The 16,257-nt window shown below is 48.7% G+C and overlaps 4 non-coding genes and 1 pseudogene across 4 annotated transcripts; all 5 read right to left on the bottom strand.

The window, feature by feature from the left end:
• Nucleotides 1–1,194: 1,194 nt before the first annotated feature.
• On the bottom strand, nt 1,195–1,305 carry LOC130320213 (U2 spliceosomal RNA; annotated as a pseudogene).
• Nucleotides 1,306–9,036: 7,731 nt separating this feature from the next.
• LOC130320143 (U2 spliceosomal RNA) lies at nt 9,037–9,227 on the bottom strand. Its single transcript, XR_008866104.1, has one exon. It is a non-coding gene; the product is annotated as a U2 spliceosomal RNA (small nuclear RNA).
• A 2,074-nt stretch (nt 9,228–11,301) lies between these two features.
• Nucleotides 11,302–11,492, bottom strand: LOC130320142 (U2 spliceosomal RNA). The gene has a single exon (XR_008866103.1). It is a non-coding gene; the product is annotated as a U2 spliceosomal RNA (small nuclear RNA).
• A 2,081-nt stretch (nt 11,493–13,573) lies between these two features.
• LOC130320141 (U2 spliceosomal RNA) lies at nt 13,574–13,764 on the bottom strand. The gene has a single exon (XR_008866102.1). It is a non-coding gene; the product is annotated as a U2 spliceosomal RNA (small nuclear RNA).
• A 2,089-nt stretch (nt 13,765–15,853) lies between these two features.
• On the bottom strand, nt 15,854–16,044 carry LOC130320140 (U2 spliceosomal RNA). Its single transcript, XR_008866101.1, has one exon. It is a non-coding gene; the product is annotated as a U2 spliceosomal RNA (small nuclear RNA).
• Nucleotides 16,045–16,257: the final 213 nt, after the last annotated feature.

The following is a 16,257-nucleotide window of genomic DNA, read 5'->3' as shown; positions in this document are numbered from 1 at the left end:
AGCTGGAACCGCCAGCCATGCCGGAACTTTGTATGTTTCCACAAATCTATCCACATCTGCGTGAAACGAACGATAAACTTTATCCCTTGCTTCATTTATTTTGTATCCCAATCTTTCTTTTAGACTACCCAAATCCTTGTCAAAGGCCTTTTTCTCTTTATTTGTCACACTCTCGAAAACAACATCAAGAGAGCCTCCATACCTTACCGGTATAAATTCATCTTCTTCATTTTCTTTCCTTTTCTTCTCCTCCACCACTTTTCTAGTTGGAGCTTCTTCCCCTTCCGGTTCTTCACTCACTTCAATTGCCTCCTCTCTATTTCTTTTCATACCCTCCTTCTTCTTCTTCTTCCTCTTAGGACACGTGCCTACCAGATGCCCCTCATCACCACATAGGTGGCATTTTTTCTTTTCTTTACATGCTTCTGGTTCATGGCCTTCTCCTTGACATTTATAGCACCACAAGATGTCGCAGAAATCTTTCCTATGCCCGTACTTCTTACACTTTCGACAAAAGTCGTCCATGCCAGAAAAGAACAGGTCCCCATTTACTGTACCAATCTTAAAACGACCAGGCGGATACATTAGCCTTCCATCAGGTGCTTTCTGAAACTTCACTTGAAATTTCCACTTCGTCGTCCAAAGACCGAATTGATTATATATCTTGCCTTTTGGCTTCACCTCCTCACAGAATCTGGAAAGGAACAAAACAATCTCCTCTTCTGGAATATACGGACTGTACATCCTTACAGTTAGAAGTCTTTCCTGCGTCGGAAAATGGGGAGTAATCTCTACCCCTCCCAATACAGGGTGCGACTTCCACAGCAATGCTTTATTGCAGAACATACCACAGTCCTCCTCCGAAACCAGAACCACGTCATAGATACCACTTCTTGGAAATTCCAGCATGGATAATATATGTTCCTTCTTCAGCTCAAAGAGCTTGAACAAAATCTCTTCCACTACGAAAAATAAGCCTCTCTCCTTCTTCTCAGGGTCCAAAAGAGTAACACGAACTCCATTTCGTAGTCTGGCGTAGCTAGGTACACCTATAGCAGGATCTTCTGTCTTGCCAGCCTCCTCCATCGCAGAACAAAACACCTCCCCTACTGCAAGCAGGTAGGTGGTGATCGCTTCTCGTTGCCCGGGGACTAAGCCGCTACCCTGATGTCAGCAAGGGGGTTTAGTCCCACCAAAAGGTGGAACGATCCCCCAGGGAAAAGGAGCGGGTACCCCGGGCACCTTCCAGCCAGATCAAGCAAGCAAATACTACACTTGATCTTAGCCAAAAGGCCGAGAAGCGATAACCGTGAAAGGGGCGGGCCCAACAAGGTGCCCTTCATGGGCACTATCACTGCTTGCTGTCAGGGAGGCTGCCAGACAATTTTCCATGCACACTCTGGGCTGGGGGGCAGTCAACCACCAGTACACATGTTACGCCGAGCGCTCCGGGTCCCCGCTCCTCCCCGGAGCGCTCGCTTCACTCTCCCCGCGGCAGCGCTCCGGTCACGTCCTCTGACCCGGGGCGCTGCGATTCCGCTGCCAGCCGGGATGCGATTCGCGATGCGGGTAGCGCCCGCTCGCGATGTGCACCCCGGCTCCCCTACCTGACTCGCTCTCCGTCTGTTCTGTCCCGGCGCGCGCGGCCCCGCTCCCTAGGGCGCGCGCGCGCCGGGTCCCTGCGATTTAAAGGGCCACTGCGCCGCTGATTGGCGCAGTGGTTCCAATTAGTTTGTTCACCTGTGCACTTCCCTATATCACCTCACTTCCCCTGCACTCCCTTGCCGGATCTTGTTGCCTTAGTGCCAGTGAAAGCGTTCCTTGTGTGTTCCTTGCCTGTGTTTCCAGACCTTCTGCCGTTGCCCCTGACTACGATCCTTGCTGCCTGCCCCGACCTTCTGCTACGTCTGACCTTGCTTCTGCCTACTCCCTTGTACCGCGCCTATCTTCAGCAGCCAGAGAGGTGAGCCGTTGCTAGTGGATACGACCTGGTCACTACCGCCGCAGCAAGACCATCCCGCTTTGCGGCGGGCTCTGGTGAAAACCAGTAGTGGCTTAGAACCGGTCCACTAGCACGGTCCACGCCAATCCCTCTCTGGCACAGAGGATCCACTACCTGCCAGCCGGCATCGTGACAGTAGATCCGGCCATGGATCCCGCTGAAGTTCCTCTGCCAGTTGTCGCTGACCTCACCACGGTGGTCGCCCAGCAGTCACAACAGATAGCGCAACAAGGCCAACAGCTGTCTCAACTGACCGTTATGCTACAACAGTTACTACCACAGCTTCAGCAGTCATCTCCTCCGCCAGCTCCTGCACCTCCTCCGCAGCGAGTGGCCGCTCCTGGGATACGCTTATCCTTGCCGGATAAATTTGATGGGGACTCTAAGTTTTGCCGTGGCTTTCTTTCCCAATGTTCCCTGCATCTGGAGATGATGTCGGACCTGTTTCCCACTGAAAGGTCTAAGGTGGCTTTCGTAGTCAGCCTTCTGTCCGGAAAAGCCCTGTCATGGGCCACACCGCTCTGGGACCGCAATGACCCCGTCACTGCCTCTGTACACTCCTTCTTCTCGGAAATCCGAAGTGTCTTTGAGGAACCTGCCCGAGCCTCTTCTGCTGAGACTGCCCTGTTGAACCTGGTCCAGGGTAATTCTTCCGTTGGCGAGTATGCCGTACAATTCCGTACTCTTGCTTCAGAATTGTCCTGGAATAATGAGGCCCTCTGCGCGACCTTCAAAAAAGGCCTATCCAGCAACATTAAAGATGTTCTGGCCGCACGAGAAATTCCTGCTAATCTACATGAACTTATTCACCTAGCCACTCGCATTGACATGCGTTTTTCCGAAAGGCGTCAGGAACTCCGCCAAGATATGGACTCTGTTCGCACGAGGCGTTTCTTCTCCTCGGCTCCTCTCTCCTCTGGTCCCCTGCAATCTGTTCCTGTGCCTCCCGCCGTGGAGGCTATGCAGGTCGACCGGTCTCGCCTGACACCTCAAGAGAGGACACGACGCCGTATGGAGAACCTCTGCCTGTACTGTGCTAGTACCGAACACTTCCTGAGAGATTGTCCTATCCGTCCTCCCCGCCTGGAAAGACGTACGCTGACTCCGCACAAAGGTGAAACAGTCCTTGATGTCTACTCTGCTTCTCCACGTCTTACTGTGCCTGTGCGGATGTCTGCCTCTGCCTTCTCCTTCTCTACAGTGGCCTTCTTGGACTCTGGATCTGCAGGAAATTTTATTTTGGCCTCTCTCGTCAACAGGTTCAACATCCCGGTGACCAGTCTCGCCAGACCCCTCTACATCAATTGTGTAAATAATGAAAGATTGGACTGTACCATACGTTTCCGCACGGAGCCCCTTCTTATGAGCATCGGATCTCATCATGAGAGGATTGAACTTTTGGTCCTCCCCAATTGCACCTCGGAAATTCTCCTTGGACTTCCCTGGCTTCAACTTCATTCCCCTACCCTGGATTGGTCCACTGGGGAGATCAAGAGTTGGGGGTCCTCTTGTTCCAAGAACTGTCTAAAACCGGTTCCCAGTAACCCTTGCCGTAACTCTGTGGTTCCTCCAGTAACCGGTCTCCCTAAGGCCTATATGGACTTCGCGGATGTTTTCTGCAAAAAACAAGCTGAGACTCTACCTCCTCACAGGCCTTATGATTGCCCTATCGACCTCCTCCCGGGCACTACTCCACCCCGGGGCAGAATTTATCCTCTCTCTGCCCCAGAGACTCTTGCCATGTCCGAATACGTCCAGGAGAATCTAAAAAAGGGCTTTATCCGTAAATCCTCCTCTCCTGCCGGAGCCGGATTTTTCTTTGTGTCCAAAAAAGATGGCTCCCTACGTCCTTGCATTGACTACCGCGGTCTTAATAAAATCACGGTTAAGAACCGCTACCCCTTACCCCTCATCTCTGAACTCTTTGATCGCCTCCAAGGTGCCCACATCTTCACTAAATTGGACTTAAGAGGCGCCTATAACCTCATCCGCATCAGAGAGGGGGACGAGTGGAAAACGGCATTTAACACCAGAGATGGACACTTTGAGTATCTGGTCATGCCCTTTGGACTGTGCAACGCCCCTGCCGTCTTCCAAGACTTTGTCAATGAAATTTTTCGTGATCTGTTATACTCCTGTGTTGTTGTATATCTGGACGATATCCTAATTTTTTCTGCCAATCTAGAAGAACACCGCCAGCATGTCCGTATGGTTCTTCAGAGACTTCGTGACAACCAACTCTATGCCAAAATTGAGAAATGTCTGTTTGAATGCCAATCTCTTCCTTTTCTAGGATATTTGGTCTCGGGCCAGGGACTACAGATGGATCCAGACAAACTCTCTGCCGTCTTAGATTGGCCACGCCCCTCCGGACTCCGTGCTATCCAACGCTTTTTGGGGTTCGCCAATTACTACAGGCAATTTATTCCACATTTTTCTACCATTGTGGCTCCTATCGTGGCTTTAACCAAAAAAAATGCTGATCCCAAGTCCTGGCCTCCTCAAGCAGAAGACGCCTTTAAACGACTCAAGTCTGCCTTTTCTTCGGCTCCCGTCCTCTCCAGACCTGACCCTTCCAAACCCTTCCTATTGGAGGTTGATGCCTCCTCAGTGGGAGCTGGAGCTGTTCTTCTACAAAAAAATTCTTCCGGGCATGCTGTCACTTGTGGTTTTTTCTCTAGGACCTTCTCTCCAGCGGAGAGGAACTACTCCATCGGGGATCGAGAGCTTCTAGCCATTAAATTAGCACTTGAGGAATGGAGGCATCTGCTGGAGGGATCAAGTTCTCCTGTTATTATCTACACCGACCACAAGAACCTCTCCTACCTCCAGTCTGCCCAACGGCTGAATCCTCGCCAGGCCCGGTGGTCTCTGTTCTTTGCCCGATTTAATTTTGAGATTCACTTTCGTCCTGCCGATAAGAACATTAGGGCCGATGCTCTCTCTCGTTCCTCGGATGCCTCAGAAGTTGAACTCTCTCCGCAACACATCATTCCACCTGACTGCCTGATCTCCACTTCTCCTGCCTCCATCAGGCAGACTCCTCCAGGAAAGACCTTTGTTTCTCCTCGCCAACGCCTCGGAATCCTCAAATGGGGTCACTCCTCCCATCTCGCAGGTCATGCGGGTATCAAGAAATCTGTGCAACTCATCTCCCGCTTCTATTGGTGGCCGACTCTGGAGACGGATGTTGTGGACTTTGTGCGAGCCTGCACTATCTGTGCCCGGGATAAGACTCCTCGCCAGAAGCCCGCTGGTTTTCTTCATCCTCTGCCTGTCCCCGAACAGCCTTGGTCTCTGATTGGTATGGATTTTATTACTGATTTACCCCCTTCCCGTGGCAACACTGTTATTTGGGTGGTCGTTGATCGATTTTCCAAGATGGCACATTTTATTCCCCTTCCTGGTCTTCCTTCAGCGCCTCAGTTGGCAAAGCAATTTTTTGTACACATTTTTCGTCTTCACGGGTTGCCTACGCAGATTGTCTCGGATAGAGGCGTCCAATTCGTGTCTAAATTCTGGAGGGCTCTCTGTAAACAACTCAAGATTAAATTAAATTTTTCTTCTGCATATCATCCCCAGTCCAATGGACAAGTAGAAAGGATTAACCAGATCTTGGGTGATTATTTGCGACATTTTGTTTCCTCCCGCCAGGATGACTGGGCAGATCTCCTCCCATGGGCCGAATTCTCGTATAACTTCAGGGTCTCTGAGTCTTCCTCCAAATCCCCATTTTTCGTGGTGTACGGCCGTCACCCTCTTCCCCCCCTCCCTACTCCCTTGCCCTCTGGTCTGCCCGCTGTGGATGAAATTTCTCGTGACCTTTCCATCATATGGAGAGAGACCCAAAATTCTCTCTTACAGGCTTCATCACGCATGAAGAAGTTCGCGGATAAGAAAAGAAGAGCTCCCCCCGTTTTTTCCCCTGGAGACAAGGTATGGCTCTCCGCTAAATATGTCCGCTTCCGTGTCCCTAGCTACAAGTTGGGACCACGCTATCTTGGTCCTTTCAAAATTTTGTGTCAAATTAATCCTGTCTCTTATAAACTTCTTCTTCCTCCCTCTCTTCGTATCCCTAATGCCTTTCACGTCTCTCTTCTCAAACCACTCATCCTCAACCGTTTTTCTCCCAAATCCGTTCCTCCCACTCCTGTTTCCGGCTCCTCGGACATCTTCTCGGTCAAAGAGATTTTAGCTGCCAAAAAGGTCAGAGGGAAAAATTTTTTTTTAGTGGACTGGGAGGGTTGTGGTCCTGAAGAGAGATCCTGGGAACCTGAGGACAACATCCTAGACAAAAGTCTGCTCCTCAGGTTCTCAGGCTCTAAGAAGAGGGGGAGACCCAAGGGGGGGGTACTGTTACGCCGAGCGCTCCGGGTCCCCGCTCCTCCCCGGAGCGCTCGCTTCACTCTCCCCGCGGCAGCGCTCCGGTCACGTCCTCTGACCCGGGGCGCTGCGATTCCGCTGCCAGCCGGGATGCGATTCGCGATGCGGGTAGCGCCCGCTCGCGATGTGCACCCCGGCTCCCCTACCTGACTCGCTCTCCGTCTGTTCTGTCCCGGCGCGCGCGGCCCCGCTCCCTAGGGCGCGCGCGCGCCGGGTCCCTGCGATTTAAAGGGCCACTGCGCCGCTGATTGGCGCAGTGGTTCCAATTAGTTTGTTCACCTGTGCACTTCCCTATATCACCTCACTTCCCCTGCACTCCCTTGCCGGATCTTGTTGCCTTAGTGCCAGTGAAAGCGTTCCTTGTGTGTTCCTTGCCTGTGTTTCCAGACCTTCTGCCGTTGCCCCTGACTACGATCCTTGCTGCCTGCCCCGACCTTCTGCTACGTCTGACCTTGCTTCTGCCTACTCCCTTGTACCGCGCCTATCTTCAGCAGCCAGAGAGGTGAGCCGTTGCTAGTGGATACGACATGGTCACTACCGCCGCAGCAAGACCATCCCGCTTTGCGGCGGGCTCTGGTGAAAACCAGTAGTGGCTTAGAACCGGTCCACTAGCACGGTCCACGCCAATCCCTCTCTGGCACAGAGGATCCACTACCTGCCAGCCGGCATCGTGACAACACACAGCAGAACCTAAACCCATACCATTATTGCTAAGCAGCAAGACAGGGGCCCATTGCACTCCCACGGGGCCTTTTTAAATGCAATCCATAACCCGGATTTGCCAGGAACCCTTCTTACTCCTCCTACTTGCATGTGACACTGGGCTTAGGATCTGCATAGGAAACACACACACAAGCACACACCTACCTTTGTTGCCTGCAGATGCCTCCTTGGCTGTCCCCAAACGGTATCAAACCAACACCCACGGGAAGCTGTAAGCATAGAGGACATGCCTGCACCCCATTGGACTTACCTGTGTGGGTTAAACCCGGGTTATTTGACAACCTATGGCGGTGATGGTTCTGCTCAGGCAGAGCAGTGCTGATGCTCCTCATAAAGCTGTCGCTGCTGTGAAGGTTCTAGGTGACATCACAAATCCCTATGGTTACATACACAACAAAGCTGGGTTGTTGTTGTTTACACTCTGCAAGGCCTGTGGAAGTGAGTGACATCATAGCACTGTAGTTCTGAGGGTTCTAGATGGATGCAACAATCTCCTGTTGCTTCTATGAAGGCCATAATAGACGACATCACCAAACAGCTCCATAGTCACATACACAGCAAAGGAGAGATGTTGTTTACACCTAGTGATGTCAGTGGTATTGAGTGACATCACAGCACAGTGCTAAGGCTCCTGGGCCTGGACACAGCAGCGGCTGCAATATCTCAACGGAGAATACGTTTATATATATGTGTGTGTGTGCGCGTATATATATATATATATATATATATATATATATATATATTTCTCTGCCGAAATCACTTTTAAACCCATTTCCACCTTTTTTTCCCTTCTCTTCCTCTTACTTTTTTTTCACGTTTTTTTACGTTTTTCTCCTTTTCGCCTCTTTTCTGGGCGTATTATTCTTCTTTTTCTTCTTTTTTTTTCGTCTAATGCATACCCCATCAGTGCAGCAATGCTTATTCAATACCGCCAGCAGATGGAGACACTGGGGGATAATTTTCTAAGGATTTATACTGATTTTTCCTGTCTGAATTTGTCGCACAGAAAGTTGCAGGCCAAATATGTGTGACATTTCTGCGACTTTAGCTTCTAGAGCATTTTTACAACATTATACATAGGTGCTGAATACATAAAAAGCGACTGTTCAGCGACAGACAAGTCGCATCGGCTGAAAGTAGGCCAGAATGTCAGTCCATGTTGGAGCAGGTTTAGATACAGTCTAAAGTATAGATCTCAAAGTCTGTGCACAGAATTTAGCAAGGGCCTCGCACCTTCTGATGCATCAGGTAGGTGCACAATAGCATAGCCTAACCCTCTGTACTTTGGTCTATATTGATGCGGGACATAGACAGCCAGCTGATGACCAATCCATTAGTGCAATGGATGGCTGGAAGCATTTGTCTTTGCCTTTGCAATACCACAGAAGCAATGCATGGTCAATGTACAGCAATGACACACCTGTGTGAACAGCCAGGAGACCCCCCCCCCCCCCCCATGTTATGTTACATAGTTACATAGTTAGTACGGTCGAAAAAAGACATATGTCCATCAAGTTCAACCAGGGAATTAAGGGGTAGGGGTGTGGCGCGATATTGGGGAAGGGATGAGATTTTATATTTCTTCATAAGCATTAATCTTATTTTGTCAATTAGGAACATTCAGCACCCACCCGCTATCAAGGCAGCTGCCTATCATGTCATGCCCTACCTGCACAGGTGTGCTGGCTACTCAAATGATCCAATTAAGGAGGCCATTTAGTCAGCAGCAGCAGAAGTCCTGTGCCTGGACGCTCCAACAGCGGCCAGACACAAGCAGAAGCAGAAGCAGAAGAAGCAGCAGAAGCAGCAGCAGCACCACCTTTTGTTTTTTGGCTGCAGCAGCAGCAAGGCCCACAGGGCTGGCTAGCTGGCTAGCCAGCAAGCAGGTAGCAATGAAAGTAGGAATCTTTCTTTTTAACCCTGTAAGGGGGTGGTGCACTGTACCCGAAGATACTGCCATATCGGGTCAATGCATAGGGCGACGGAAGCAAGCTTCGAAATCGGCCCCCGTTCTCAAAAATCCATTTAATATATGGTCCCCAGATAGGGGACGTATCAGATATTAAACTGATAAGAACAGATACTACACTTGATCTTAGCCAAAAGGCCGAGAAGCGATAACCGTGAAAGGGGCGGGCCCAACAAGGTGCCCTTCATGGGCACTATCACTGCTTGCTGTCAGGGAGGCTGCCAGACAATTTTCCATGCACACTCTGGGCTGGGGGGCAGTCAACCACCAGTACACACAGCAGAACCTAAACCCATACCATTATTGCTAAGCAGCAAGACAGGGGCCCATTGCACTCCCACGGGGCCTTTTTAAATGCAATCCATAACCCGGATTTGCCAGGAACCCTTCTTACTCCTCCTACTTGCATGTGACACTGGGCTTAGGATCTGCATAGGAAACACACACACAAGCACACACCTACCTTTGTTGCCTGCAGATGCCTCCTTGGCTGTCCCCAAACGGTATCAAACCAACACCCACGGGAAGCTGTAAGCATAGAGGACATGCCTGCACCCCATTGGACTTACCTGTGTGGGTTAAACCCGGGTTATTTGACAACCTATGGCGGTGATGGTTCTGCTCAGGCAGAGCAGTGCTGATGCTCCTCATAAAGCTGTCGCTGCTGTGAAGGTTCTAGGTGACATCACAAATCCCTATGGTTACATACACAACAAAGCTGGGTTGTTGTTGTTTACACTCTGCAAGGCCTGTGGAAGTGAGTGACATCATAGCACTGTAGTTCTGAGGGTTCTAGATGGATGCAACAATCTCCTGTTGCTTCTATGAAGGCCATAATAGACGACATCACCAAACAGCTCCATAGTCACATACACAGCAAAGGAGAGATGTTGTTTACACCTAGTGATGTCAGTGGTATTGAGTGACATCACAGCACAGTGCTAAGGCTCCTGGGCCTGGACACAGCAGCGGCTGCAATATCTCAACGGAGAATACGTTTATATATATGTGTGTGTGTGCGCGTATATATATATATATATATATATATATATATATATATTTCTCCGCCGAAATCACTTTTAAACCCATTTCCACCTTTTTTTCCCTTCTCTTCCTCTTACTTTTTTTTCACGTTTTTTTACGTTTTTCTCCTTTTCGCCTCTTTTCTGGGCGTATTATTCTTCTTTTTCTTCTTTTTTTTCGTCTAATGCATACCCCATCAGTGCAGCAATGCTTATTCAATACCGCCAGCAGATGGAGACACTGGGGGATAATTTTCTAAGGATTTATACTGATTTTTCCTGTCTGAATTTGTCGCACAGAAAGTTGCAGGCCAAATATGTGTGACATTTCTGCGACTTTAGCTTCTAGAGCATTTTTACAACATTATACATAGGTGCTGAATACATAAAAAGCGACTGTTCAGCGACAGACAAGTCGCATCGGCTGAAAGTAGGCCAGAATGTCAGTCCATGTTGGAGCAGGTTTAGATACAGTCTAAAGTATAGATCTCAAAGTCTGTGCACAGAATTTAGCAAGGGCCTCGCACCTTCTGATGCATCAGGTAGGTGCACAATAGCATAGCCTAACCCTCTGTACTTTGGTCTATATTGATGCGGGACATAGACAGCCAGCTGATGACCAATCCATTAGTGCAATGGATGGCTGGAAGCATTTGTCTTTGCCTTTGCAATACCACAGAAGCAATGCATGGTCAATGTACAGCAATGACACACCTGTGTGAACAGCCAGGAGACCCCCCCCCCCCCCATGTTATGTTACATAGTTACATAGTTAGTACGGTCGAAAAAAGACATATGTCCATCAAGTTCAACCAGGGAATTAAGGGGTAGGGGTGTGGCGCGATATTGGGGAAGGGATGAGATTTTATATTTCTTCATAAGCATTAATCTTATTTTGTCAATTAGGAACATTCAGCACCCACCCGCTATCAAGGCAGCTGCCTATCATGTCATGCCCTACCTGCACAGGTGTGCTGGCTACTCAAATGATCCAATTAAGGAGGCCATTTAGTCAGCAGCAGCAGAAGTCCTGTGCCTGGACGCTCCAACAGCGGCCAGACACAAGCAGAAGCAGAAGCAGCAGAAGCACCACCTTTTGTTTTTTGGCTGCAGCAGCAGCAAGGCCCACAGGGCTGGCTAGCTGGCTAGCCAGCAAGCAGGTAGCAATGAAAGTAGGAATCTTTCTTTTTAACCCTGTAAGAGGGTGGTGCACTGTACCCGAAGATACTGCCATATCGGGTCAATGCATAGGGCGACGGAAGCAAGCTTCGAAATCGGCCCCCGTTCTCAAAAATCCATTTAATATATGGTCCCCAGATAGGGGACGTATCAGATATTAAACTGATAAGAACAGATACTACACTTGATCTTAGCCAAAAGGCCGAGAAGCGATAACCGTGAAAGGGGCGGGCCCAACAAGGTGCCCTTCATGGGCACTATCACTGCTTGCTGTCAGGGAGGCTGCCAGACAATTTTCCATGCACACTCTGGGCTGGGGGGCAGTCAACCACCAGTACACACAGCAGAACCTAAACCCATACCATTATTGCTAAGCAGCAAGACAGGGGCCCATTGCACTCCCACGGGGCCTTTTTAAATGCAATCCATAACCCGGATTTGCCAGGAACCCTTCTTACTCCTCCTACTTGCATGTGACACTGGGCTTAGGATCTGCATAGGAAACACACACACAAGCACACACCTACCTTTGTTGCCTGCAGATGCCTCCTTGGCTGTCCCCAAACGGTATCAAACCAACACCCACGGGAAGCTGTAAGCATAGAGGACATGCCTGCACCCCATTGGACTTACCTGTGTGGGTTAAACCCGGGTTATTTGACAACCTATGGCGGTGATGGTTCTGCTCAGGCAGAGCAGTGCTGATGCTCCTCATAAAGCTGTCGCTGCTGTGAAGGTTCTAGGTGACATCACAAATCCCTATGGTTACATACACAACAAAGCTGGGTTGTTGTTGTTTACACTCTGCAAGGCCTGTGGAAGTGAGTGACATCATAGCACTGTAGTTCTGAGGGTTCTAGATGGATTCAACAATCTCCTGTTGCTTCTATGAAGGCCATAATAGACGACATCACCAAACAGCTCCATAGTCACATACACAGCAAAGGAGAGATGTTGTTTACACCTAGTGATGTCAGTGGTATTGAGTGACATCACAGCACAGTGCTAAGGCTCCTGGGCCTGGACACAGCAGCGGCTGCAATATCTCAACGGAGAATACGTTTATATATATGTGTGTGTGTGCGCGTATATATATATATATATATATATATATATATATATATATATTTCTCCGCCGAAATCACTTTTAAACCCATTTCCACCTTTTTTTCCCTTCTCTTCCTCTTACTTTTTTTTCACGTTTTTTTACGTTTTTCTCCTTTTCGCCTCTTTTCTGGGCGTATTATTCTTCTTTTTCTTCTTTTTTTTCGTCTAATGCATACCCCATCAGTGCAGCAATGCTTATTCAATACCGCCAGCAGATGGAGACACTGGGGGATAATTTTCTAAGGATTTATACTGATTTTTCCTGTCTGAATTTGTCGCACAGAAAGTTGCAGGCCAAATATGTGTGACATTTCTGCGACTTTAGCTTCTAGAGCATTTTTACAACATTATACATAGGTGCTGAATACATAAAAAGCGACTGTTCAGCGACAGACAAGTCGCATCGGCTGAAAGTAGGCCAGAATGTCAGTCCATGTTGGAGCAGGTTTAGATACAGTCTAAAGTATAGATCTCAAAGTCTGTGCACAGAATTTAGCAAGGGCCTCGCACCTTCTGATGCATCAGGTAGGTGCACAATAGCATAGCCTAACCCTCTGTACTTTGGTCTATATTGATGCGGGACATAGACAGCCAGCTGATGACCAATCCATTAGTGCAATGGATGGCTGGAAGCATTTGTCTTTGCCTTTGCAATACCACAGAAGCAATGCATGGTCAATGTACAGCAATGACACACCTGTGTGAACAGCCAGGAGACCCCCCCCCCCCCCCCCATGTTATGTTACATAGTTACATAGTTAGTACGGTCGAAAAAAGACATATGTCCATCAAGTTCAACCAGGGAATTAAGGGGTAGGGGTGTGGCGCGATATTGGGGAAGGGATGAGATTTTATATTTCTTCATAAGCATTAATCTTATTTTGTCAATTAGGAACATTCAGCACCCACCCGCTATCAAGGCAGCTGCCTATCATGTCATGCCCTACCTGCACAGGTGTGCTGGCTACTCAAATGATCCAATTAAGGAGGCCATTTAGTCAGCAGCAGCAGAAGTCCTGTGCCTGGACGCTCCAACAGCGGCCAGACACAAGCAGAAGCAGAAGCAGCAGAAGCACCACCTTTTGTTTTTTGGCTGCAGCAGCAGCAAGGCCCACAGGGCTGGCTAGCTGGCTAGCCAGCAAGCAGGTAGCAATGAAAGTAGGAATCTTTCTTTTTAACCCTGTAAGAGGGTGGTGCACTGTACCCGAAGATACTGCCATATCGGGTCAATGCATAGGGCGACGGAAGCAAGCTTCGAAATCGGCCCCCGTTCTCAAAAATCCATTTAATATATGGTCCCCAGATAGGGGACGTATCAGATATTAAACTGATAAGAACAGATACTACACTTGATCTTAGCCAAAAGGCCGAGAAGCGATAACCGTGAAAGGGGCGGGCCCAACAAGGTGCCCTTCATGGGCACTATCACTGCTTGCTGTCAGGGAGGCTGCCAGACAATTTTCCATGCACACTCTGGGCTGGGGGGCAGTCAACCACCAGTACACACAGCAGAACCTAAACCCATACCATTATTGCTAAGCAGCAAGACAGGGGCCCATTGCACTCCCACGGGGCCTTTTTAAATGCAATCCATAACCCGGATTTGCCAGGAACCCTTCTTACTCCTCCTACTTGCATGTGACACTGGGCTTAGGATCTGCATAGGAAACACACACACAAGCACACACCTACCTTTGTTGCCTGCAGATGCCTCCTTGGCTGTCCCCAAACGGTATCAAACCAACACCCACGGGAAGCTGTAAGCATAGAGGACATGCCTGCACCCCATTGGACTTACCTGTGTGGGTTAAACCCGGGTTATTTGACAACCTATGGCGGTGATGGTTCTGCTCAGGCAGAGCAGTGCTGATGCTCCTCATAAAGCTGTCGCTGCTGTGAAGGTTCTAGGTGACATCACAAATCCCTATGGTTACATACACAACAAAGCTGGGTTGTTGTTGTTTACACTCTGCAAGGCCTGTGGAAGTGAGTGACATCATAGCACTGTAGTTCTGAGGGTTCTAGATGGATTCAACAATCTCCTGTTGCTTCTATGAAGGCCATAATAGACGACATCACCAAACAGCTCCATAGTCACATACACAGCAAAGGAGAGATGTTGTTTACACCTAGTGATGTCAGTGGTATTGAGTGACATCACAGCACAGTGCTAAGGCTCCTGGGCCTGGACACAGCAGCGGCTGCAATATCTCAACGGAGAATACGTTTATATATATGTGTGTGTGTGCGCGTATATATATATATATATATATATATATATATATATATATATATATTTCTCCGCCGAAATCACTTTTAAACCCATTTCCACCTTTTTTTCCCTTCTCTTCCTCTTACTTTTTTTTCACGTTTTTTTACGTTTTTCTCCTTTTCGCCTCTTTTCTGGGCGTATTATTCTTCTTTTTCTTCTTTTTTTTCGTCTAATGCATACCCCATCAGTGCAGCAATGCTTATTCAATACCGCCAGCAGATGGAGACACTGGGGGATAATTTTCTAAGGATTTATACTGATTTTTCCTGTCTGAATTTGTCGCACAGAAAGTTGCAGGCCAAATATGTGTGACATTTCTGCGACTTTAGCTTCTAGAGCATTTTTACAACATTATACATAGGTGCTGAATACATAAAAAGCGACTGTTCAGCGACAGACAAGTCGCATCGGCTGAAAGTAGGCCAGAATGTCAGTCCATGTTGGAGCAGGTTTAGATACAGTCTAAAGTATAGATCTCAAAGTCTGTGCACAGAATTTAGCAAGGGCCTCGCACCTTCTGATGCATCAGGTAGGTGCACAATAGCATAGCCTAACCCTCTGTACTTTGGTCTATATTGATGCGGGACATAGACAGCCAGCTGATGACCAATCCATTAGTGCAATGGATGGCTGGAAGCATTTGTCTTTGCCTTTGCAATACCACAGAAGCAATGCATGGTCAATGTACAGCAATGACACACCTGTGTGAACAGCCAGGAGACCCCCCCCCCCCATGTTATGTTACATAGTTACATAGTTAGTACAGTCGAAAAAAGACATATGTCCATCAAGTTCAACCAGGGAATTAAGGGGTAGGGGTGTGGCGTGATATTGGGGAAGGGATGAGATTTTATATTTCTTCATAAGCATTAATCTTATTTTGTCAATTAGGAACATTCAGCACCCACCCGCTATCAAGGCAGCTGCCTATCATGTCATGCCCTACCTGCACAGGTGTGCTGGCTACTCAAATGATCCAATTAAGGAGGCCATTTAGTCAGCAGCAGCAGAAGTCCTGTGCCTGGACGCTCCAACAGCGGCCAGACACAAGCAGAAGCAGAAGCAGCAGAAGCAGCAGCAGCACCACCTTTTGTTTTTTGGCTGCAGCAGCAGCAAGGCCCACAGGGCTGGCTAGCTGGCTAGCCAGCAAGCAGGTAGCAATGAAAGTAGGAATCTTTCTTTTTAACCCTGTAAGGGGGTGGTGCACTGTACCCGAAGATACTGCCATATCGGGTCAATGCATAGGGCGACGGAAGCAAGCTTCGAAATCGGCCCCCGTTCTCAAAAATCCATTTAATATATGGTCCCCAGATAGGGGACGTATCAGATATTAAACTGATAAGAACAGATACTACACTTGATCTTAGCCAAAAGGCCGAGAAGCGATAACCGTGAAAGGGGCGGGCCCAACAAGGTGCCCTTCATGGGCACTATCACTGCTTGCTGTCAGGGAGGCTGCCAGACAATTTTCCATGCACACTCTGGGCTGGGGGGCAGTCAACCACCAGTACACACAGCAGAACCTAAACCCATACCATTATTGCTAAGCAGCAAGACAGGGGCCCATTGCACTCCCACGGGGCCTTTTTAAATGCAATCC

This window comes from Hyla sarda, unplaced genomic scaffold, assembly GCF_029499605.1.
Source record: "Hyla sarda isolate aHylSar1 unplaced genomic scaffold, aHylSar1.hap1 scaffold_219, whole genome shotgun sequence".
NCBI lineage: Eukaryota > Metazoa > Chordata > Amphibia > Anura > Hylidae > Hyla > Hyla sarda.
This window is presented reverse-complemented; position numbering and strand designations above follow the sequence as displayed.